The sequence below is a fragment of the Camelus ferus genome, chromosome 1 (assembly GCF_009834535.1).
Source record: "Camelus ferus isolate YT-003-E chromosome 1, BCGSAC_Cfer_1.0, whole genome shotgun sequence".
NCBI classification, from domain to species: domain Eukaryota; kingdom Metazoa; phylum Chordata; class Mammalia; order Artiodactyla; family Camelidae; genus Camelus; species Camelus ferus.
In genome coordinates, this window is record NC_045696.1 from 66,177,377 (window position 1) to 66,203,184 (window position 25,808).

General features: G+C 41.6%; 1 protein-coding gene and 1 long non-coding RNA gene across 4 annotated transcripts in view; one reads left to right on the forward strand and one right to left on the reverse strand.

Annotated features, from left to right (window-relative positions):
• Positions 1 to 25,475, forward strand: LOC116664298. The gene is made up of 3 exons (XR_004320737.1): positions 1 to 10; positions 4,712 to 4,716; positions 25,382 to 25,475. It is a non-coding gene; the product is annotated as an uncharacterized LOC116664298 (long non-coding RNA).
• IL1RAP (interleukin 1 receptor accessory protein) overlaps positions 1 to 25,808 on the reverse strand; it is a 121,427-nt gene extending 95,619 nt beyond the window's left edge. The window contains exon 1 of one of the 3 annotated variants that reach the window (XM_032482139.1): positions 25,461 to 25,808. The gene's annotated coding sequence lies outside the window, so the exon portion shown is untranslated. The remainder of the gene's footprint in view (positions 1 to 25,460) is intronic. The other 2 variants (XM_006188867.3, XM_014562725.2) reach the window with 2 other exon arrangements.

A 25,808-nucleotide genomic window follows, 5' to 3' on the forward strand; every position in this document is an offset into this window, starting at 1 on the left:
CTCTTTCCATGTCTTTCTTACTTTATTTGATATTCACAACCCTTATTCAGAAAGGAATAGAATTTTTTTGTTTTACAGATGAAGAAATTAGGTGCAAAAAAGTGAAGTGTCTTACTCAAGATATCACAGCAATCAAATAGCAGTGCTCGGTTTTAAATAAGATGCTCTGGTTGCAGCAGTGTCTATTTCAACTCTTACATCAACCCCCTCCCCCGCCCAACGCCCATGGCAGGAGATAAACTAAACATATGAAGGATGTGTTCAATATTTAGTTTGCTGCGTTTCACAAAATAACCCAAAAGATCATTCAAAAGGACAGAGATACGCTGGAGCAAGGGTCGTGGACAATGTCAATCTACATTAGTAAAATCCCTGAATTATAAGCAAAAAATATGTTCACTGGGAAAGCAGTTTTTATCGCTTTGAAAGTAATGGAGTGGCACAAATGAGACTTCTCTGGGAACTGCACAGATTTAGATTATTTGTAATTAGTGTAGCATCACTTGTATAAATGAGGGCACCGCATTCAAAGGTTTTAAAGTTGTTTATCCCAGTCGGTTTCCCAAGGAAACACCTTTGTGTTTCCAATCCTGGGCAAACAGAACTCCACTTACCGCCTATAGGCAGGATATTGAAATTTCACGGGTAGTTTTTAGTAGGTAGGTTAAAATGCTAATGATGGTGGTTGCCAGGGGCTGGGAGAGGAAGGAATAGGGAGTCAGTGTTTAAAGGGTACAATTTCTGTTGAGGAAGATTAAAAAGTTCAGGAGAGGGGTGGTGGTGATGGCTGCACAACAATGTGAATGTACTTAATGCCACAGAACTCTACACTTTCAAAATGGTTAAAATGGTAAATTTGATGTCTATTTTACCATAATAGGAAATAAAAATGTTTTAAATGCTAAAGGATTTTCAAATCAGATTCCATTATGAAGGTATATAATTTATTATGCAAGGTTAAAGACAAACCTCAGCTGAATCTCTAGTTGATCACGAACTCAGAAAAAAATAACACTTTCGTTCTAAACTGAATTAGCTTAACATACTAAAATATGTCCTAGCCTCTATTTCAGAACAAATACAAATTAAAAATAAGAAGCTTTATTTCTCTTTTTTGAACAGAAGGGAGGAGAATGAATTCCTTCTCTCTCCCTTTTTTTTCTTTTATTGGTCAGAGCATCACTTTAGAAAACCAGTAATTGTTACTAGGAAGTTCTTTCTCAAAGGCCTGGGGAGGCATCTCTTTGAAATGCAAACATCAAGACAGGGAGGGGTGTTACCTCCCCTTTGTCGTGAGAGAGCAGAAGCATCAGTGGAAACCTTGCTCAGTCGTAAAACCACTCCACATCAGACCCAGCAATCCCTCTTCTGGGTATTGATCCAAAAAAAAAAAAAATTGAGATACATTTGAAATCAGGATACCTTAAGTCGCCTTATTCACAATAGCCAAGATGTGGAAAAAAACTAAATGTCCATCTACGGATGAATGGATAAAGAAAATGTTTTAGAAACATACAATGTAATCCCATTCAGCTTTAAAAAAGAAGGCAGTTCTGCAAAAGGCGACAACGTGGGTGAACTTGGAGGACATTGTGCTAAGTGAAAGAATCTGGTCATAGAAAGACAAATACTGCATGATTCCACATAAATGAGTTATCTAAAATAGTGAAATTCATAGAACCAGAGTGGCACAGCGGTTGTCATGGCCTTGGGGGAAGGGGAAATGGGAGTTCGTAATCAATGGGAATAAAGCTTTTTGGTTGAAAGAGGTGCATCAGCCCTGGAGATCTGCTGTACAATATCGCATCTACAGCGAACAACGCTGCACTGCAGGCGTCAATTGTCGTCAAGAGTGTACATCTTATGTTAAGTATTCTTACTACAATAAATCATAATTTTAAAAATGAAAGATATGAGAAGTTTTCCTTTTGGTTAAAGCCAATTTACTAACCCAGGTGATCACCTCCATTACCAAGTAATGTCAGGATGAACTATGTTGGAAATGATGCTACCAAGTCCTCTTACTTGAGAACAAGTTAACCGTTGTCTTGAAAACATGTATGCAGTGGACCGCTTGAGATTTCTTTCTGTTTTTGCAGCCTCTTGGTGGATTGCCTGTGATTCTCATCACATTCTATTTTAATGCTTATTCAGTAATAAAAGTGTTTTCCTTCTCTCTTACCTTTGTGAAGAGGATTTCTACCTTGAGAGGTTTTGTTTTTAACTATATTCCCCCAACACCTCCTAAACCCTGTTGACTGAAATAAATGCGCAGCCTGAAAGTTGGCGGGATGACTTGAGCCAGGATGACAGCCTCTCAGATGGCTCTGAGGGACGGCTCCCAAGAGGTAGGGGAGGAGCTAGGATATATAGGAGCTTTACAACAAAGCCAGGTAGTTGGAACATTAAAAGATTACTTATTAACTAAAGAAAACCAGGCATCTCAAGTTAAAGAATTGAGTGCTTTTCTATGTATGGGAGGAAGCAAACATTTGGGCTCATTGAATTCATTCCTTTGACAAGCACCTAGCTATCTAGGGCCAGTATCTTGTCCTCTATTATTCTGAGTCCCCTCAGGGTGCACCATTGTGAGTGGCTGCAGAGGCCGGACTGCAGGCTTGTCTTCACGGGTGGGGGGTGGGGGTGACGGCAGTTGATGACTTGATGGTTTCAGCGTTCTTAGCTTACTGATATGGTTTGCAGTATTTTTCGTTCACAACCCATAATGTATAATTTTCACTAAAATAAGGGGGGAAACCTAAAGCGCAGACACACATGAGAAAGACTAATTTTTGTTATTACAAACTGGCAGGAAAACCAGAAGAAAGGGCCAAATGAACTTCTGGAAGAAAAAGCAAAAGAAATTTTAAAATAACAAGTGAGTATTGATATCTATGAAAACAAATAAATGGTTAATTCTACATCCAAGACAGGTAGAAATTTCCCTGTAGACAGGCTCATGAAAGGAGGTCACAGAATGACTTCTAAAAAAAGAACTTTGTGCCTTTTGAGGATGTCAGCTTCATAATGGACATCATGAAAATACTGGTCCACCAAAGATAAAAATTGAAGGAAAAAAAAGGATGAAAGTTAAACAGAAGCCTTAAGGAAGGGGGAGGAAATAAGAGAGGGATGGAAGGAGACAGTGAGATAAAAAGAAAAGAGAGAGACAGAATGAGAATACGAATGTGGATAACAGTAATCATAATTCATAGAGACTAGTCCCTCAATGGTCTAATCAACCTTCTGCTCTTTCTGCATATCCAGTACCTCCGGGATTTCTCTAAACAAAAATTCTATGACAATTTTGTTAAGCATTTGTTAGTATTTACCCTCTTCTACGTTGTATTATGGTTATTCCTAAACATTTCTTATCTCTTATTTATTGTGAGCACTTTAAAGTCTTGAAGGAAAAACAGGTTTTATTTTGTCTTTTATAATTCATTTTTGTATTCATTACAATGCCACAAGGAGAGAACAGACTTAGAAAATATCCCCTAAATAAATTACTGAATGAATATAAGTAAAAAGAAGTATTCAAACAATTTTAGTTTTATAATCTAAACGAAATGGATTTAACAGGCATGATGTACTCAAGATGTGTTTTTAATAACAAGAAAAAAAGCAAGTATCCACTGGGCTTATTCTTACGTAGGTCAAAAAATCTACTGTTTGGTTATTTATTTATTTGATTTTTACTTAATTTTATTTTATTTAATTTATAGTCATATTATCTATATTTACTTTATTATAATTATTTGTATTTATTTTATTATGTTTATTTTAATTATGCTATTATTTGCATATTTATTGTTTTATTTGATTTACTTATTCTATTTTATTTACTTATTTTATTCATTTATGTTAATTGTAATTTTATTAATTACACTCAGCATTTTTGTGAAGGTTCAGCGGCATCATCAGAGTTACACAATTCAGAGGTTTTGAGGATGGGAATGATGAGTGGAATGACTAGGAAAACTACAAAACAAACATATTGTGACCAGAAGAGATGACAGAAGGAACAGACAATAATAAAAATAATAACTCCAGGGAAAGTATGAAAGATGGAGATGGTGGGAGAAAGAATCTGAAAAGAATCTACAACAGAAGATAGAAAAAGCTCTTTAAAATTATAAAGCTTCTCCCTTTTCAAATTTTCAAAAAGCAAATATAATCAACTAAAACATCATTTTCCTGAGATCAGATGCACCAAAATCTGATACTGGAGCTTACTCTGATTTGTGATCAGCCTTCCAATTCTTGAAACAAATATACAATTATGTCAGCTGTACAGATGCAACTCTATTAATAAAATATGTATACAAAGTGTTTCTCTGTGCCTTAAATGCAATCCCCTGGACAGTGAATTCACATGAGCTTCTGCAAGCTCCAATGCCCCAAGTCATTGTGACACTTCTCAAAGAAGTGGGAGGAGAAAACAGATTTGATAATGGGATAAGCTCTTTGGACCAGGGCCTGTAAAACCCAACCTAGCCATAGCAATGACAGGAATGAGAAAGTCTGAAAGATAGTTTGCTGACAAGAATCATGAAAATACCCTGCATCCACGTATTTCCCTCATATAACCTCCTCATTGAAAGAATAGGCTTTTATTCAACCACACACACTGAAAGGCCTCTACTGAGTGCAAAACCATCCACCGTGCCCCGCAGATGAAAGAGGAAAAGACACAGTCCCTGATCACAAGACACGGTCTATCAGGATCCATGACCCAAAAGCAATCGAGTGAAAGGCAAAGCTAGATTATCTGTCCTAAGATGCTGTTTCCTAAATAGTAGTGTGTCAGGATGACCTGGAGATCTATGTAAAACGGAGATTCTCATTCATCCAGTCTAGGACAGGACTCAAGATTCTCTTTCTAGTCCACCACCAGAGGCTGCTCTAGCTGCTGCTTCACAGATCATAAACTGAGAAGCAACAGCCTAAATGATAAAGTGTAAATAAAGGGCTATGGAAATGTGAAGTTTAGAAGTGATTCCCTCTAGCCCACAGGAGTGGAGAAGCTTCAGAAAGAAGACCCTGCATTTAAACAGTTAGAGATGCAGAGATAATAGTTGTGTATGTCTGTGTAGGTGGTGAGGACCAGAGAGATCACACAGAGAAGAGTGGGTAAGTAAAGAGGAAGGAAAGGAAGGAAAAATAAGAAGGAATTGCAAAAATAATAATATTAAAATAAGTTGAGTAACGTTGTGAAAGCAGAAAAGTGCATAAACTACTTAGAAAAATGCAAAATAAATCTGGTAAGACCAGAATGTAATCTGCAGGGGAGCAGACAAGGAATTATGGGAAACGGGCCTAGAATGGCAAGCCAGAGAGAAATGATGGAGATCTTATATGAATGTGACTCCCTTTTTGTCAGGGGGGGAAGTACATATGCTCACCAACAAGGTAGGCAAATTGCAGCTGTCAAAGTAAAGTATGCAGAATGAAACATCCAAGAAATTAGGTCTGGTCCAGAGTTATTCATAGTCCACATTTTTGTATTTATAACTAAGTACCCAAATCATTATTGTTCTTTAAAATAACTGCCTCTCTGCAAATCACAGCCCATTCTCAGCTGAATTTATTTGAAAACATTCTTCAAATGAATCTGTGTAGGACCAAAACAAAATATGGTCTGTCCCAAGCTTCTTACAGGGTCTGGCATTCAGAACCACAAAATCAAGCAGTGGCTCAGGCGAATCACAAATAATTTGCATTTATTCTCAAAACCTGGTAATTTCCAGAAACATTTCAAAATGTGATATATTGGAAAAGAGAGCCAAATGAGGCTATCAGAGTGTACAGGGTTTGCACAGCTGTCTACGTGGAAAGGCACAGCACAGTGTCAACGCATGGTAACAGAGGATGGAGGAGCTCAAAGGACGCCTAGGAAATTCAAGGAAGTGGCCAGACCCTAATGGAAAAGCTCATTGCCTCCTCTGCCAACATCATTAATAATAAACGAAGAAGACAAAAGGTGTGTAAGATAATTAAGGTAAGGAGGTCTAATAAATCCTCTATCAGTGTTTGTTTCAGTGTCTGTCCAAACCAGCAAAATCTGTGAATATGGCATTCTAGCTCTTTGGGATAAGCTATGAGTTTCATTTAGCAGGAGGCTCCAGGTGAATTCTTTAAATAAGTCTGAAAATACTGAAAAATATAAATATCACCTAGAGGTACAAACACTGGATAGATAAGTGATAAAGCAGGCATACGATGCTAAGGGTGGAATCTAGGCAGTGCTTATATGGGTGTTTCCTTTAGCACATTTTCAACTTTGCTGTATGCTGTTAAATTTTCATAATAAAACACTAGGGTGATTACCTACAATCCTATCATACCCCTTTAAAAAAATATATTAGGTAGGAAGTAAAAAGATTATGTCCCCTTCTCCTCTCTTTTCAGCCTTCATTAACCCCACTGCCAACAAAACCAAATGTAACTATTAATTCAGATTTTTCTATGTTGTCATGTATAATTGTTTTCTTTTTCTTTTTTATAAAAATTGAATCATGTGTTGGTCTACAAATTGCTTCTTTTATTTAACGATATATCATGCACATTTTTCCAGATCAGTTCATAAAATTATACTTCATTCCTTTTAATGGCTAAATACAATTCCATTGTCCAGCTATACCAGTGTGTTTAACCATTTCCCTATTGATGACATTTTGATTATTTTCGAAAATGTGCTCTTTTCATACTGCACTTAGGCTTATAGTGATTCTAGTATTAATTTAAAAATCCACAGGGTCCATAGCATCAACTGAGAAGACCACAGTAAAATCTGAAGTGATTCTAGTGGTTAAGAAGTGTAACATTTAAAAGAGAAGGAAAACAAAAAACACACAGAATCAAAGGCATATAGTTACACCTCAGCAGTTGGTAATGCAACTACTAGACTGTGTCAATCATCAAGCAAATACCCAGTAGCCAAAAATCAGTGCTCTAAGCAGCAACCAGAGTGAGTTCTGCATCAACCTAAACAAAATTAATCAACTTTGCTTATAGTATACCCCTCAGCTCCTCATTCTAGCAACTTGGTTATCTGAGTCTTCATGCCAAAGCACAGAGAGTAGCAAATCGGGATGAAAGGCAAGGCTTTTATGAGTAGGCATGCTGATGGCAGTGGGAAAGCTGAGCTATTAAAAGCAAACAAGAAAACTAAAGAGCAAAAAGAAAAATAGAAAACAGTGATCTGGAGGTCTGGGACTCTGTAGTGTTGGAGTCCTACATATTTTAGTAGGTCCTGGGGACATCATTATGCACAGTAAAAAATAATTGATGCTCACAGTGATGGCTCTGCATTATTAATTAAAGGTATAATTTCTCAGGATTCTCACTACAAGATAGCTGTGTGGTATGGAATACACTTTAGGAAGACACACTATTAAACCAGTTACAAGATCCTTGATCACAGAAGACCTGCCGAAGGCCTTGGGCCAACCTCCTCACTCAGAAAAATAAAAGCACAGGATTGATCCAAGGTCAGTTGGTTGTTGGAAACAATCAGAGCCATAGTCCAGGACAGGTTGAATCTTATTCCTGTGTTTGTGGCTACGCCATGAGTACAAAATTGTAAGGAATTGAAATCTTAACTTTTCCTAACGCTCTACATCCCTGAAAGAACTGAGTGTTTTCAGTGAGCTGAGGTTTTACCTTAGGAAATGCTGTAATCAGAATTGTGAAGGTGAGTGGCCCTGGCGGGGAACTGGGAATGAGTTATAAGGCATGGTTTTCCTTGGAAAAGAGACCTTCTCAACCTAAGAGAAAGAAGGGTGTTATATGTTGGCCAAAAAGATAGCTACACGAAAGGGCACTTACGTCCAAAACATTTATCATGGAGAAAATAACGCATACACATAAATCAGATCTTGCTAGTATGTTCTTCTAGTCACCAACCTATTGTTTAGAGGCAATCAGCTTTGAGAATCTGGCCTGATTCTTCCTCTAAAGACTCATCATTGCTAAATAAACTGAATAGGTAATGCTTTTGAAAGAGAGTTGCCCAAGAAGGCAGGAGATCTGAGTTCAAGGCTCTGTGTAAGTCTGGATAAGGGCCTTAAGGTTGTTACGTGTAAAATGAATGAATTAAACTTGGTAATTTCTAAACTTCCTCATGGCTGTGATTCATGTTCCTAGTCAGGTCTTAGCAAAGAGAAATAAGACACATAGGGGAAATCCGAATACCCTGTATTATACAACACAGACAGAATTTCATATATTTGCAGGAAAATCTTGTTGCAACAAAGCCTTCCTCTATTTAAAACAGAGGACATAGTTTCCTAAGACTTAATCTCCACTTGGCTGTTTTTTTTTTTTTTAATTCTCTCCCCTCTTTATCTATCTTCTCATCAAGATGACCTCTAGAAAATCAGCAAAGGCTCAGAAGTCAAATAATGTTATTTGGGATACTGCTCAGAAAGCAGGAGCCTCGGAGGGAGAGGTGACATTCACGAGGTCAATGGCTTCCTGGCAAAAATGTGAAACGGGGGCTTTTGATTCCCAGGTCAAGCTTTTCTCTGGTGAAGCCAGGCTGCTTCCCAACTCTGAAAAGCTACTAAGAAATATAACTGTCCCCTAAAAATAACACGCAATTTACAGCCCAGGAAAGAGCCACGTTTAAATAAGCAATGGTCCTGAGTCAAGGGAAGACGGCTACTTGGGCGCGGGAGCCCTGAGCCAGCTGCCAGGACAGCCAAAGCCGCTGTTCTCTTCCCAGGACTTCGTGAAGATGAATGGCGGGTACGTGAAATCTTGGCCAAAGTACCCCCGGGCCATGTTGGACCAGACCCCTAAAGGAAGCCTTGAAGCTATGACAATTTAAACATGTTGATTTCTGGGGACAGTGGGGCTGACCTGACACGCGGCAGCTGTGAGTTCCTGAAGTGTCCCTGTAAGGAATAGGACTTCCCAGGTTGAACTACCCAAACGCGACAGATTTGAGCAAAGCATACTTGGTTATACCATTTCATTTAAACAAACACACAAACAAACAAACAAACAAACAAACAAATGAACTGAGTTGGAGATGGGTAAAGTCTTGGTCAGTCCTGCGGGGAAAGATCACCGTATCTCATTCAAAGGCATTGTCTGTTCTTACATGCAGTACCGCCAGTTTGGGTAACGCTTACTCTTTGAAACCAAAGCTGTTAATCAATTGCTGGACATTTTCTATCATTTTAGCACTCCTTCCTTCAAGAACCGAGGAAATGTCTCAATTCTGACATCACATCAAAGGATTATCATTCTTGAACAGCACAGCTTTCAGATTAGTAGTAAGCCAATTAAAAAAAAAAACAGGGAAAGAAAAAAAAAGAAGAAAAAAAAGGAGCTTTGCCCTCTTGACATCCTGTCTTGCGAGCGGCTCTCCTTTGATCGGGTGAGAAGAGACTGCTCTCAAAGACACTCCTCACATGCTGCCAAGTGCAGAGGGAGTATTTTGCAGGGGATGCGAGTCTGGTCTGACCCGGGCTTGTTTCAGGGCGTGTCTTCATTCCTCCAAGAGGTCTGCCCTGGGCAAGACTCCATTCATTAGTAATTAAAAAAAAAAAAAAAAAAAAATCCAGAGCTGGCAGCCAGAGGGAGGTTTTTCTACACGGATGTGCACCTCCCACGTGCTCTGGTCACAGACACGACCGGGCTGGTGAGAGGGCCCGACGGATCCGTGCCAGGCCCAGATACAAGTCTTCCATTCTGACCCGGAGTGCTGCCAAGTGGGAAGAAACCACATCCTTCCTCATCCTGAGTCCCCTTCTTAAATCGAGTAGTTGTTCAGATGGGGGAAGCACAGTGGGGAGGGAGGAGGCGGTATCACTAGTTGGTGTCAATTATAACAAGGGGAAACCTTTATTCCCGAGATATAGTTTCTTCAGTGAATTCAAGACAGAACCTCGAGGCCGGAAAGGCCCTCAAATGTCATTTTTATTCAAACTTCTTTTTTCCGATACTCACTTCTCTCTGGAACATCCTTGCCAAGTGGATGGGGGTAGGAGGCTCTCTAAATATCTCTAGGAATGGTGACATCACTATCAGTTTAGTTTCCATATGACTGAAGTGTAACAAGTATCTCATTATGTCAAGTAGGATTTGGATCCCCTGGAATTTCTACCTACTTGTCCTGGTTGAGGTCTCTGGAGCCACGTCTCTTCTACAGACACCTCTGGACGTTTAACCCAGTGGTTCCAGTATTTAAACGCATCATTTCCATGTCTCCCTAGAGCTCACTGTCAAAAACAGGAGACTAGGGTGTTTGGAAGGTGCCTGGTCCCCTATCCTGCCTCTCCAAACCCCAAAGCATACTGAGGAAATGAAAATGCCATTAAAACAGGAAGAACTGACATCAGTTGGTTATGGCACCTCCTCTGCTGTCTGGGCCTTAAGCCTTAAGCCTCCTAGACTGAAAAAGGAGAGTAGGAAGCCATAAGTGACCAGTGAGCTAGCTCACCCAAGCTAGGTTTCTAGGGAGCCATCAGGCAGAGCAGAGCATTGTTTACAAGATGCTCATACGTGTGTAAGCAGGGGGATGGGGCCTTGGGACAGATGGTACCCCGCAGCACACTGAAGCAAAGCACAGGGTTTCAGCACGGGCTTTGCGTCACACAGGCCTGGAAGCGAATCCTCTGTAGCTGTGCAAGCTTCTTAACCGCGCTGAGTCTCGGTTTCCAAGTTGGTGAACAGGGTGAGGGAAACACCTCAAGGAATGAGGTCTGAGGATCGTGCGAGAGAACTTTATGACACCTAGCCCATAGTAAGAACTTCAATTTCTTAGCTATTATTTGTTTATTGCTAGAAGACTAGCTTTCAGTTCTCCCAAACTTCCCCTTAAATACTGTAGCAAATTCAGGAAGCAGAAAACCCACATGTTTGGTAGAAAGAAATTAGGGCAGTTCTCACGTGGAAGAAGCAAAGCAGGAGAAGCCGCATGTTACAGAAGAAAGTACACTGTACTGGAACTTGGAAAGCCAGGTGGAGACAGGTTTGGCAGACTCTAAACCAGAACATCCTTTCCTAGCCTATTTGCAAAGCCAGCGGTTTATTCTTAGACCCCACGATGCAGGATTCTCAGAGAACCATTACAAGTACTCCTTTTAACGGCAGCTAGGAAACCTTGATTTCTATATGCCTCCTCCTGCCCCCCTGAGCCATGTCTCAGGGAGCTGCGTTAATAACAGCAACAATCCTCGACTCCCCAACGTACAGGACCTGAGGTTGTCATCCTAACGGGATATGCCGGAGGGCTTCTTCTGGGAGGAAAAACCACTGCAGGGGTGCACTGAGTGGAGGTTCTAAGTTTTGCATTCACTTGCTGTTCACTGTTGATGCCTCAGTGATACAGCACTGGGTGTAAGTGTGTGTTTTCAATAAGTCGAGACAAGCAAGTGAGTTCTGCTGTGTTTTGACAAGTAGAAAGCCAGGAGTTAGGATTTTTAAACATTCAGGAGTATGTGCTTAGGAAGTGCTGTCAGGGGAGACTTAATGGAATGCCTTATTCAAAGATGTGTGGATCTCCCAGGGATGTTAAGGTACCTGCTCATGTGTGCTCTTGGACAGAAGGCTTTCCTCTTTATCCTGTGTTTAGTGTTCTGTGCTCCGATGGAAGGCAGTTAAAATCCTGCAAGAGGGTGAGGAATCAGACAGCTGGAGCTGTAACACCTGGGTTACCAGAAGCCTGCCTTCTGGGTGGAAACAGACCTTAAAGGTAACGAAGTCCAAAAGCTATGGACAGATTTAGAACATAGACACAGCAGAACCGGAGACGTGTCCCAAGAAGGCAGTGGTGCACAGAGTGAAATGAAAAGCGTGCACCGAATCCATGAATCTGCAGCGAGAGCTCTTGAATCATCGAGGGCGAAGTGGGCCCTTGATGGTTGTCACAACCGCCCAGCTTCAGTTTTCTCACTTACACTAATTCAGACCAAACTGACCTTGCAGAGTTGTTGTCAAATCAAATGAGATAATGGACTTGTAATTTGCAGACTGATAGGCATTGAACTGACACATGGGAATACTCCTATTACCACCAAGTAAAACCAAAAAGCATTATTTTACTAAGCAAAATAAGTAATATTTATTTTTAAAAGATCTTCCTCTTAAGACGATACTGATGTGGTTGCCGATGCCAATTTCATCTCAGTCAGTGCTCCAATTACATACGCAGTTTCTCGTGCTCTTCACATACCAAAGGCAGAAGCATCAGGGGATTTTAAAGAACAGTGATCTAGGCATGCTATAAGGATATTAGTTGACAACATTAGCCATAGGTTGAATCACTTTGCCTTGCAATGTACACCAACATTTTTTAATTCCCAGGATGGTCCTGAGCAACCTCTTGTGATGACTCTGAGTCACCTCCCTCGGTGAGAGCAGAAGAGAGCTCTGGGAATTCAGATGTTCTTGCTTGGACAATTATAATAGAATGCTCATTAATTGCCCCACCTATTCCCTTTCTACGCTACAGTGCCTTGACACCCACTGCCAGACCTGTCTAAAACACAGATCTGAATAATGTTCCTCCCTTATTCAAGAACATTCAATGCTTCTCCTTGCCTTACAGGATTAAGCAAAAAATTCCTCAACAGGATAGGTAAGGTCCTCAAAATACAGCCTCTGCTCACCTCTTTAAAGTCTGATCTTCAATGACTCCGGTGCTCATACACCATCTCCTGGTCCAAGTGGGCTCTCTCCAAGCAAGGCGTCTCCTTTCCTCCCCTCATTTATGTTTTCATCCTGTCCCCTTTATCTGTTATATCACTTGTGGTTTTTAACTGTATTGTCTTAGTTCAACTGGAATGATGGTTTCCAGAATCCCCTTCTCCAAATGGTTCCGAGTTAGGGTTGGTCCCAGGGAAATCTGCATGAGGTCTGGGTGGGAGAAGTGAAGCAGTAGCGATCGCTTTGGGAGGGTCTGTCTAGGCACCTGGGTACCACTGCATCTCATGCACGCTGATCTGCTGGCTCACCTCTGAGGTGGGGGCAGCAGCCAGGCCTTCTGCTCCTTCAGCTCCTGCCAGATCTTCTCCTTCAACTTCTCCATGTCCGAGGCCAGGCAGGCATGAAGCTCCGTGGCTAAGAGCACCAGCTCCTTCTGCAGCCCACCCACATGGTCAGGGTCAGATGCAGTGAGAGTTAGTTAAGGGTGGCAGTTTGTCCCCATGGGTTGCAAATTGTTCTCTTCCACTTCACAATCAGCTTATCTTCCTGCCTGCCTGCCCACCACGAGCAGAGGTAACAGACTTCTTCACCAGTTCCTTCTCAGGGTCCTCAGTGACTTTTTTTGTTGATCTCCCAACTGTCCCCTTATGAGGCTTTAACTGACCAGCTTCACCCACAATTGTAAGACTAATGCCTACGATAAATTCCATATTCTATATCATTCATCCATATCATTTCTGTTCTCCTGGTTGGACCCTAACTCATACGCCTCTCCTCCCCACCAATTTCTCTGTGTCCAAAATCTGTCTGTCCATCACTTCAAGATTCACTTCAAACACCACTTCCTCAAAAACCCCTTCCGGAGTGACACAGTTGCCTCTTCCCTTGAAACACCAAAATATTTTACCACGTATCTGAAAGTTATGTTACATGCTCTTAGACTAATCCGAATATCATACAAGTTGTCTTACAAACCCCTGTGCATCTCATCTTTCATAACGATCTAGACATTTTTATTCTTCAGGGGCTGGGTTTGTGTGACTGCATTTTAATTTCCCAGTCTCACCAGTGTCTTGCCTACAGAAGATTCTCTGAAAATGCTTAGTGTCCAAAAGAGTAAATGACTTAGCCACGCCACCACTCCGTTTTTCATAACACAGGTAAAGGAAACCCAACTGCGACTGTGTGTGGCGTAGCCTCACTTACGTGGAAACTATTTCTATCGTTACTTTACCCTTCCATTCTCTTCCCTTAGAAAAGAGCCTCTCCAGTCTGAATCCAATGCTGTTTATTCTTACCATATATCTGGATTCTAATAAAACCCGTTAGCTGGCTCTCTGGTCTATAATAAAGCAGAAACAGCTAATTACAAGGGGACAAGAGAGAAAAACTGCTCGAACAAGACATGCTGAAAGCTAGAAGTAATAGCAAACAACGAAAAGAGAAAGAAGACAAAAAATTTATGAAAATCAGATTACACAAATTTAAAATACCAGTCTGAGCCACTGAGTATATGGGTAAATGATTTCACCTTAATAAATTCTAAAGGAGTTACAGTTCATTCTAATGAACTGTCCTGAATCACCAAGTTTAAGTAATGCTACCTAATTTAGAATAATCTCCTGAAATTATTTTAAAACAAAAGTCTTAAAGAAAGTTACATATTAAAAAAAAAAGTTACATATTGAAATTTCACCATTAAAAAAAAAAATCCCAAGGGACACCCATTCTTAAAAAGAAAAAGAGAATTTTTTTTATCATACATTTATTCAACAAATATGCAGTGAGTGTCAGCTATGACTCAGGCACTGTAGTTGGGCGTGTGCATGTGTGTGTGTGTGTGTGTGTGTTTGTACATGTGTATGTACCTTTTCTCAAAGGAAATCATCAAACTTGGGAGATGTGGGACAATAAAAATTAAAAATTACACCTTTTAAATATTGGTTTCTCACAAAGAAACAAGTAAATGCAACAAACAAAATAAGACTGAGTTCATTGTTACTAGAGTCTTCCAGGGTAAAATAAACTGTCAACTAGAATGAAGCTACTTGCCTTCCCCACACAACCTTTGCCTGATTTCTCTGCCAAACATCTCTTCACAGCAGGGAAGGTCCCTGGAGACGCTTAAAGGTGTTACAACTATGCACAATTTGCTTGGGAAGAAAAATGTGACAAAACACACATAAGAAATATTTGTTTCTATCATCACAGTCCCCAACACACATAGGGAGGCAACTGTGGCAGGTTTGTTTTTTTTTTTTTTTTTTCCCCCCTGGTTTACAACTCAAATTTAAAATTCACATAGTTTTGAAATAGGGATTAAATGAGATAATGAAAATAAAGCGCTCAGCACAGATCCTGGCACACAAGGAGCACTGAATCAATATTAGCGATTATGATTAGCAAGAGGTCCTAAACTTCCGGCAAGCTCTGCAAATTAGCCTCATTAAGTGTTATGGGGGGGGGCAAAATTTAAGTCTTCTGCTATTTTTCCTTTGTCACCCAGAATGCTCTGGGGCCATCATTGGAATACAAAAGAATTTTTTCAGCAAGCCAGGCCTGGCTGGGGAGAATGATGGACAGGGTCAGAAGTGCTGCCTGCAGGTATGTCAGACGTTTGGAGGAGAGAAGCAGGGCAGTCCTACGGCACCTTTGCCCCCATGTCCTTCCCCAGGACTGGCCCTTCTACTTACAGGAGTGTCTGCTGAGGGCAAGGTAGCAGAATGGGTCCTGGAGCAAAATTAACATCGCTGATTACATGATTGGATCTTTGGCTTTGATTTTTTAAAGGATGTCAATAAAATTCGCACAACTGAAAACTGGGGCACGTGTAAGTGGAAGCATGTTTGGAGAGATTATTTTAGTTCAAAAAATAATAAAAACAGCTTAAATGGACTGAGCACTAATTACGTTGTAGGCACCGTGCCTACATATTTTATCCTAAAACAATTCTATACCCTTATGCCAACAACACGAAGGAGGATCAGGTTTACAGACGTGAAGTAAGTTTACCGTATCCCAGAGGTATTAAGTAGTATTACCCTGTCCAAGTTGTTTCAGCCTAAAACCCACATTGTTACCACTATCTACTTATGAACTATTACAATTTGAAAGAATAGGTCACCCATTCATTCACTGATTCAGTACCCTTATTGAACTATTCCTTCATAGGAGGCGCCATGAAGCCAGACAAGGAGAGACACATAAAATATTCAGGGCCACTTCTTACAATCAAAGGGCAGAATGGTATAGCGGTGAAGCTCGCCCAAGCGCAAACGGTAACTCTACTGCTGACTAACTCTGCGACCTTGGTCTTGGTTTTCTCCTCTGAAACATGGTGATTATAAAGCTATTCGGAGGTTTCTATAAGCTACTGTTTGTAAGGCTTCTATTATTTCGATCACGTATGAGACTGCACGTTGCATGTGTTGGTAGAGATTTCAGGGAGGAGTTCTACTCCTTGAGAGAAGAGTTAGGGACCCTTTAGACTTGTAGAGCCAAAAAGAAGAAACTGATCTTATCTGGAATTAAATTTGCCTTTCACATGCTCACTCTTCAGGACAGCATATTTCAGAAACTAGTACCTAAAATCTTGTAAGGAAATAGCTCTAGATCCAACGTTTTGGGGGGCAGATTACATAAAACACCTACACAACAACTGTAAATTTTCCAGCTGAATTGAACTGAACAACAGCGCATACGTTTCCATCCGTTACTTAGTGCATCTGGAAAAAAGAATGATATTGTTGGAGAAAAAGAAAAGGAATCTGGGTTTGCCTGTTCAACCTGTTTTGTTTTGTTTTGTAGGATAAGCTAATGGGAAAGGAAGGCTACGAGTGGCGCATCAGTGAAACCAAACTGTCTCCTTATCTGCTCTCAGGTGCCTACATGAGGTCAGAACAGTTTACCCCTTCATCTTATAAATAAATTCCTCCATTTCCTTCACTGTCTGTTCAAGGTTCCAAATATGTCAGACCTGGTCACCATCCTACGTCAGTCCTTTCAGTGACTTCCTGCTGCATTTTGTATAAAGTCCCAGCTCCTTACCTTGGCTTGTAAGGCCGGTCTGATCTAGCCCCTGCTTATCTCAGCACCTTATTTCCAGACCTTCTCTCCCCCTGACATGGCCCCTGTCACCTCAGCCAGGAGCAGATCGATCCTGGCTCCTTCTCAGGCTTTTTTCTTAGCTCAGACATCACCTTCTCAGAGGCGCCACCCCGAACCCCCTATTTAAAATTGCTCCTCCTCCACTTCCCTCCAGCATCACTGTGGTTGTCATTGTTTTCATCTCAGCCCCTTACATCTTATCCTGAAGTCACTTGTATTTCTTCTGTTTACTTGTCTGTCGTCTGTTTACTCATATGTAAATGAGTAACCTCATGTAGAAATATAAAAACAGATTTAAGAAAAAGTTTCTGCTGTAGAGCACAGGGAACTATGTTCAATATCTTGTAATAACTTTTAATGAAAAAAATGTGAAAACAAATATATGTATGTCTATGCATGCCTGGGACATTGTGCTGTGCACCAGAAACTGACACATCGTAATTGACGGTACTTCATAAATAAATAAATAAATAAATAAATAAATAAATAAATAAATAAATAAAATGAGTAACCTCAACACCTCTGCTTTCCAAGGCAATTTTGGACAACTTCTAAATATATGTATATACACACACACGTATACCTACATATAAATTTGTATTTCAATATTCTAAAAATGTATGTGTATACGTGTATATATGTGTGTGTGTGTGTGCATATATATAAAACCAATTTTGTATTCCAACGTTATATACATAGACTTCATTTCTTTGTTCATTTCCATCTATTTCTTTCTACTCCTTGGGGACAAATAATACTAACATCTATACATTTATTTATTCAACATTTACTCAGAATCAGGCAGATGTTATTTGCTGGACATTATTTTAGGCACCTGGAATGCAGCGGTCAGCCAAACCAAGGTCCCTTCCCTTGTGGATTTTACACTCTTGTGGGGGCAAACTAAACAGTAAACAATAGACAGGCTAAACTTATTAATTAAATAGTCTGTGGAAGCTAACAAGGTGACAACTGCTAAGGGGAAACACATCACTATATGTGAAAAGTGGATAAGCAGCAAGGACTTACTGTACAGCACAGGGAACTCTATTCAACTTCTCGTAATGGGCCATAATGAAAAAGAAACTGAAAAAAATACATATGTACGTGCAGAACTGAATTGCTTTGCTGTACACCTGAAACTAACATTGTCAATTGACTACACTTCAATAAAAAATAAGAATAAGATTTTCTCAGACCAGGTAAAGCATCTATTTGACGTACCCCCTCTCTCCATCTGAGTTTTATCTGAGTCTCAACAAAGGGGCAAGGTTATGGAGTAAACAGCAGCGCTGAATGAAGAGGGAGGACTGAATATTTATTTAGGGCCTTTCTGGTGGGCCCTTATGTGTAGGGACTTCCTATACTTAACCTCACTTTAACCTCTCTAATATAAGTAAATGTACCGCTATAGGCATAGATAAAGATGTACATATCCGTCTAACTACGAGACAGCCAGAGCGTGCATCTGACCATTTCACAGATGAGGAAACTAAGTCTGGGCAGGCTAAGCAGGCCGCATTTAAGGTTCAAACCCAACTCTGACTCCAAAGCCAACCCACTTTTCACTTCATACCAACTTTATCCATTCAGCCCCCAGCCCCTGCCATTGTCTCACACTGTAATTGGAAAACTGAAGTTTAATTTTCCAGAAAAGTGCTATTTAGTGTGTATTACCACTCTCGTGTCCATCGTTTCTCTAGGTTGAAAGAACTCCTATTTCAGTGAGAGCTAAGCTTCTTCCACGGGCACTAAATTAGCTCAAAAGAAGAAAGTAGAAAATATGCACTCATAATGCTCAAATCCAAATTAAAGCCAAATATTGTATCCCTTTATTTCTCTGTAGAAGATTATGGTGATTAATGAGGATACAGAGCTTGCTTTATAGAAAAAAAAAAAAGCTCTTTTTTCATTGCCCAAACAATAAGTGTCAGTGTGCCTAACTCAGCTGCCTGTTAACTCCTCCCACCCCCAAACCTGAATCCTAAGGGAGAGAACAGTGTGTAGGTTGCGGGAATGTGTCCGAACCACATCCTTAAGGACACAGAAGGTGTCTTGACAGATCTGACTCCTAGTGCAGTGCTCACTTGTGATTCTCATTGAGGCCAGGAGGCTACGTGATACCCGGGTTTTATGATGCTCCACGTGCCAGGACATGTGGATGACTCTGTGGAAGGAAGAATCCAGATCTACTTGGTTTTACGTGGCATCTGGACAGGCACAGATTCATAGAACACTGTGCCTTAGAGAGTACCTTGTCCAAATTCCTCCTCCTAGAGGTGAGAAAAAGGACTTTTAGAGAAGGAAAAAAAGACACTAACCAGTACCAGGGCTGTTGGGCTGAATGACTGAAGGAAAAAAGCATAACCTTGGAGTTAGAAAGCTAGGCTCCAAGTCCCAGCTCCGTTATTTGCTGGCTGTGTGGCCTTAGCAAATATCTCACCTTTTAGACTCAGGATGTAAAATGTTGTTGACAATATTTGCCGTGATTACTTCAGATTATTGTAAGAAAGAAAAAATGCTTGTGTGCATGTGTATATAGACTATAACGAGCCTTTTGAGGGCTTCAAGTTCTGCATAAACAAAAACTGTTACCTTGAACCTAGGTCTTCCGCTTTCTAATCCACTATTGATTTGGGCATGCAGTTGAATATCACTGCAGTTGTTATTCACAATGAGAGTTAAAATCCCCACGTGCCAGACTCGTGACAAATGTATGGGCATCTGATACCTACCAAATGCCGGATGACATGGGTTTTATTATACTCTTTTTACAGATGATGGGAATAAAGTAGAGATAGACCAAGTAACTTGTCCAATGTCAAACCCAGGGATGTTGGTCTGATGCTAAAGCCCACGATGTCACACAGCCACAGCTTCAGGTCACCATGGCATCTAACCACAACTGGCTTAAGGAGCCACGTTATCTATGAAAGGAACATTTCCAGATATCAGAGAACTGACTGGCTCTCTTTTTTGTTGTCTTTCTTTAGCATTGATTGGGAAAAGAAGCAGATAGTGTAATCATATGAACTTATGTGCCAGACAGGAAGAAACCACAGGCATCTCCTAGATATAAACTAGACATAAAAGGTCACCTGTCCTTATGTCCAATTATGTTAAATAATAGCTAGCCTGGTATGAATTCTTCACCGCCTTTAGAAGTTGAGATCGAAGCTCATAGCAGCTGCCCACTTCCCTGGCAACTTCCTATTTTCTTTCAGGTAATTTATTTATGACACTTGACATTAACTGTACTGTCAATATATGTAAGCATGAACTTCAGTGTCGTCCTTCAGTGTGTTTGCTGCAAACTGCCCTGTATTATTAGGATAAAACTGTCTTTTTCCATCATTGAGCCAGTGATGTCTAACCTCCGTAGAGTCTGTGACTCCTTATCATTTGTCTGATTTTGTGACTACAAAGTTAAAAAAAAAATTATCAAGTTACCTTATTATTCTGTAGTGATGGCCTCTGAGATAATTCATGATATGATAAAGTATGAGAAAACTGGAAAGCCAGTGCTGGGTGTCCCTGGCACAGCATGAATCCCTCATCTGTTTGAGTCTGCATCTCTTATGTATAGGGCACCGTGCCCTCAGGTGTTTAGGCGCTAATTAGGGACTTGCACAAGAACACAAAGGGGCAAATTACTGGTCCACAGTTTAAAAGATATACATACATGTATATATTTAAAAATCACAATAGAGATAGAAAGATGTTATAAGCATTTAAAGGGATCCCAAAGATTGGGAAGAATCAAGAAAGGATTTGAGTAGCAGGTTTGGGAGGGTAAGAGGGGGGAAAGGAGAAGCAGCTGAGGTGGTGTGGTGTGAGGATACAGGGAGGGGACAGTCATGAATCTAGTTATTCTCGTCCTCAGGTCTGACAGTGTGGTGTCTAGTTAAACGTGGTCCAGTAGACCAAACAACTTTGTGCTCAGGAACACACTCATTCTAATTCTCACTAATTGGATAACTGTGGGCAATTCTCTAAGTCTCTTGGAGCCTCAGTTCTTTCATCTGTAAAAGGCAGGCAATAATATGTATCTGAGAGTTATTTTTATGCTTAAATGAAATGACAGAAGTACATGCACCAGTGAATGCTGATTTCCCTCGTCCTCCTCTGTTTGACCAGAAAATAGATTTCTTGGCATGAAACAATCAGGGTATTTTCTTTTTATTCTCCTTTCCCTTTTTAGCCTTGACTTTTACAAAGAGATGTGGTGATGGGATTTCAGAGTTGAAAGGAATCTTAAACAAAAATAACAATGTATTGTAGTGGAGGAAGCTTCGAGATCAACTAGAGAAGCCCCTTCACATTCAGGCCCCAAAGCAGAGAGACTCTCCACTGACAAGGCAGGGTGATGCCAGAATCAGATCGGCAGGACCTGCACAAGGTCAGGTCCCTCCTAGCTCTGAAATGACAGGCAGAAAGGCATCCCAGCATCAGTACTTGCTTTGTGCTACGTGACAAGGTCCTGCTATTCAACCTCGCTGAGACTCAGTTGCCTCAAAAAAAAAACAAACCAGGATGACTGCAAGGACTGAACGAGATGCTCTAGGCACTCAGTAGGAGCCACAATGGAGTTCAGCAAAAGGGTCACTATTAAATTTTGATTTTTACAACTGAACAAAACTCATAAATCGAAAGAACTGATGGCAGAAGAAAGAATTCCTGTTTCTGAAATGCCTCCTATGAGTAAGGGGCTGAGAAGGAGACTGGAGCTTCTAGGTAGGTGCCAGTGTTCCTGTTCCCCAGTCAAGGAGACTGAGGCCCATGTCAGAGTGACACCTTGCCTGCAGGTACCGCCAGACGCTGAGACTCCACACTGTCACAGCTGTGAGAGCTAGTCGGAACACAGTTAGGCCACAAGGTCTCCTCCAACCCCGGCAGGGTAAACCATGCCTTCTCACTTTCAAAGAAGGAGAGAGAAAAAAAAGGAAATGAGTAGCTAACCTGATTTAATCCCCCAAAATATCAGATACCAAATGTTCTGTAGCCTTCCTGTTCTTTGGGGTTTTTATTTCTCCCATAGAACAATTTCCAAAATGGGCGAAGATCACGGTAGGTGGCTCTCTTTCATATTTCATGGGCAAGGCACAAGTGACTCACCAGATCCTACATCTGTGTCACCAGCAAAAGCCTGACAAGGTTGAGCAACAAATGAAACTGTGTGTATGTTGGAGGTAACCTTTTTTTTTTTCCTACCTCTCCCTCTGATTTTCTCCAGCTACATTCTGCTTTTCTAACTGCGCCAGGTAAGGTGATGCTGACTGCCTACTTTTTGGCAAAAGCAAACATATGCTTTCAAGTGCCAAAAGCAAGGAGCAAAATGTTTCTCCCCAAACTGTATCTGCCAGCCTGTCTGCTTGCTGCGAAGCAGAGAAATCTGATGGCTTGTGGGGAGCCTCAACAGATAAATGGCCCCATTGCCTGGGCTGGAAACAGATCTGTTCATTTTCCTACATAAGCCTGCAGCCACCGGTTTCCACAGAGAGGACTGAAACTCCAGACCAGTGGTCAGCCTTGCCAGTGAGCAGTGGTCTTTTCTGCAAATGCTGTATCTGCATACTGCTCTCGATATTCCATCCTTTACCCTCGGAATTGGTAAAAGAAGAGAAAAATACTGTGGTCACTCATGACATTTATTCCTCAATCATCTTAATACCCTGAGTATTAGCATGAGGATGGCAGAGGGAAGGGAACCACTCAGAACAGGAAGAAAAATATGACATAATTCTGAACTTTATAGTCTTCATCATACGCCTCCTCCTAGGAATTGAAGGTGCATTACCTCAAATGCAGGAGAGTGGGAAGGCTGCCCTGGGAGATCACTGCTTTGAAACTACCTCCCCTGAGGGCTGGCCCCACTGAACTCTACAGAGCATAGTTTGCTACCAAAGAAATACCCTCTTTGGGACAGAAAGGATACCCTGCAATCACCAAACAGATAAAATCAGCCTAACAACTGAAGTACATTGTTAAAGATCTCATTGGAGAGATGACCGAGTGTGATGGGAAAAGCCCTTAACTAGAAGTCAAAATGTGTGAACCATATTCCCAAGGGTGAAACTTACTAACCACGTGACCCTTGGCACCCTCTCATTTCTCTGACTCTCATTCAATTTTCTTCTCAATAAACTGAGATTAGCTAAGGAAGAGCTATCAACCTACTCACTACATGCATTTTACATTATTCCACTTAACTTAATCCTCACATGAATCCTCAGGGTAAGTATCTTTTTCACTTTAGAATTGGATCAAATGGAAACTCTAAGTGGTGAAATAAATTGCTTACTATTACCCGTCTATGTAGGAAACAGAGCTGGAATTTGAATTTGACCACAAAATAATTTTTTTCCATACTTCATCATATCATTATATTATCCTTCCACTATTAATATGCCCACCATGTCCTTCTTTCAAGGCTATTGCAGGTAACAAGGAAAATAATATGTATTAAATACACTGTGGACATTTTAAAGTTCTCTCTCACTCTTTCTCTCTCTATATATGTAATATATAATCTCAATAAGGAAGAAAGGTATAACTGAATAGTCTTTCCTTAAAGAACCAGAACTAAAAGGAATTAGCTTTCATTTTCCCATTCCCTTGTTCCGACCTTATTTTGAACAATTTCCTTTTCCCCACAGTCTCTCAGGCATGCGTTCAGATGTATCCTGGCCAGCTCATCACAATGCATGCACATGGAACAGGCTGACGGAAGCAAATGATCCCATCCTCTGCAAATGCCTGGTGCGGGAGGGACCTAAGAGGGTACCACCGAACACCTCCCTTTCCTCAAGATGTATCACACCTCCGTCCTGCATACATCAGCATCACAGGCATATGGGATGGACTGTGAAGCAGGCAGCTAACTATAAATACTGGATGCTCAGTTCAGGGACTTATGGCATAGCCAGGAGATAATAATAAATAATTGTATGAAGTCAATCAGAATAAAATCAATTGTTACAAGCTGGATGGAGGAATATAAGGGACACTAGTGCATTTTAAAATACCAATAATACCAATAATAAAAGAAGACTAGTGTGGCCACATGTGAATATTTATGTTTAAAAAAGGTAAGTTTGTATCCAGAAGGGACTGAATTTAGCAGCATCACTGTATAAACCAAAAAAATACATGGGGATCTTATTGTTTTCCTATACTAGCTGAAAAATATAAATCTGCTTATCTAAACTGAGACAGCAGGAATAAAAGGCTTCGAACAGTCTGCAACATAGATGGAACTTCCAACTTCTCCTCCTGCCTTACTACCTACCGCTCATCAAACTCAAGACCCTTTTTGCCAACAAAGGATGCCTCAGATCAAAGTTTCACAGACCTGAGGCTTCCTGAGGCTTGTCAGGGACTAGCATCACTGAGAAACATTTTATATTCCAAGTCAAGCATCTATGATCAAAGTCACATGTAGAGGGCATTCAGAAAACACTATAAAAGAGCTATGCAAACTCCAAAGAAGGAAACACCACAACATTCAGATTTAAAAAAAAAAGTCACTCTATCTGAAAAACCAGCCTTCTAAGAACCCACTGTCTCCAGGGTTACTGCGTAGTAATGTTTACAATTGTTGTCATCAGTGTCAAACTGGCCATGTGTCAGAACAGGCAATGTGCTAACCGTGTTATTTGTTACCCATTTCATCCTCCCAAGTGCCTTAAGGACTTGTGACCATTAGAATCTCCATTGTACTGCTGGGGAGAAAAAAAAAAAAAAAAACACCGGAGTATCAGAAAAATTGGATAACTTGCCCAAGTTCACATAGATAATGTGCAGAAGAGCTGGAGTCAAAGCCAGGTAAATCCTCCTCCTCAGCCGGGAGCTAACCTGAGCTCTGCGGAGCAGCGCCCAGTTTCACAATTTCACAACTAGGGGGTGGAGGCAAGGAAGGCTGGGGACTGGCTCTTAAAGGAAACGACAGAAGTTTGCTTTTATGTTTGTGATTTTTCTCTTTAACTCAGCTTCCTTGTTCTCTCCCAGGACTTAGAAGCGAGAGGAGCTATGGCTGCGGGAGGTCACCCAGTCCTGTATGAGAAGCATCCTGTCTCCCACAGGACCGCCAGGGCTGGCAGACCTGCGGGAGATAGACTGGATTGCTTCTCCGGGGCTAGAAAGATCACTGTACCGCACGAGATGACTGGCGCCCACGCGTCCCTCACCTCTCCAGCGACTCCACCAAGAGTCTGATGGACACCCTCGGCGGGGCATCTTTCTGAGAAAACAGGTCAGGGGAAGAGAGAGAGAAGCTGCAAGCAGTCTGTACCCAGGCTGCCACAGGTCCAGGCCGGAATGGACGTGATACCCAGTGGGCACGCTGGGACACACTGCCCCCTTCTATCCTCACCGTTCACAGCAGCACTCTGGAGAAACCAAGGCGCGGGTCTAGCAGGGTAAATCCTTTAAAGAGCTGGGAGAGGGGTACAGCTACGCGCAGCCATCCCAAGACCGCGTTACTTAGATGCCTACAAAGATGGGGCTCTGGACAGTGGGTTCGAGTCCTGGCCACAGCACAAACTAGCTGATCTATCCCAGCCGCTGCCTCTCTCTGTGCCTCAGTTTGCCCTTCTGGAAAACAGGGTTGAAGGAGACGATCTGTAAGAATCTTTCCACCCTGAGATTCTGTAGATCGGTGATCCCCCGAGCCCTCATCGCCGTGAGAGACTCACCTTTCTTGGGAAGCAGCGCGGGCGCAGCGAAGGCAGTGGGGATGGGTGCCAGATCGCCCAGCACTGCTTCTTTCGGTGCGCCTGGCCAAAGCGGAGCTCCGGGGACCCCGATCCGGCCAGTCTTCCCGCAGTGAGCCTCTTACTTTCCGCCGCACTTTCTTTTTTCCCCCTTTGGGGCTCCTCCCCCGGCGCGGCGCGATTGGCCGCCGCCACGCGGGTCCGGCTCCTCCCGCCGCCTCGGCTCTCGCCAGCCGCCCGCTCTCAGAGCTTCCCAGAGCCGAGGCCGCGGGGCGGCACCGAGAGCAGCCCCGCCCGCGGCGAGGAGGAGCCGCGCCGGGCCCGCCGCCC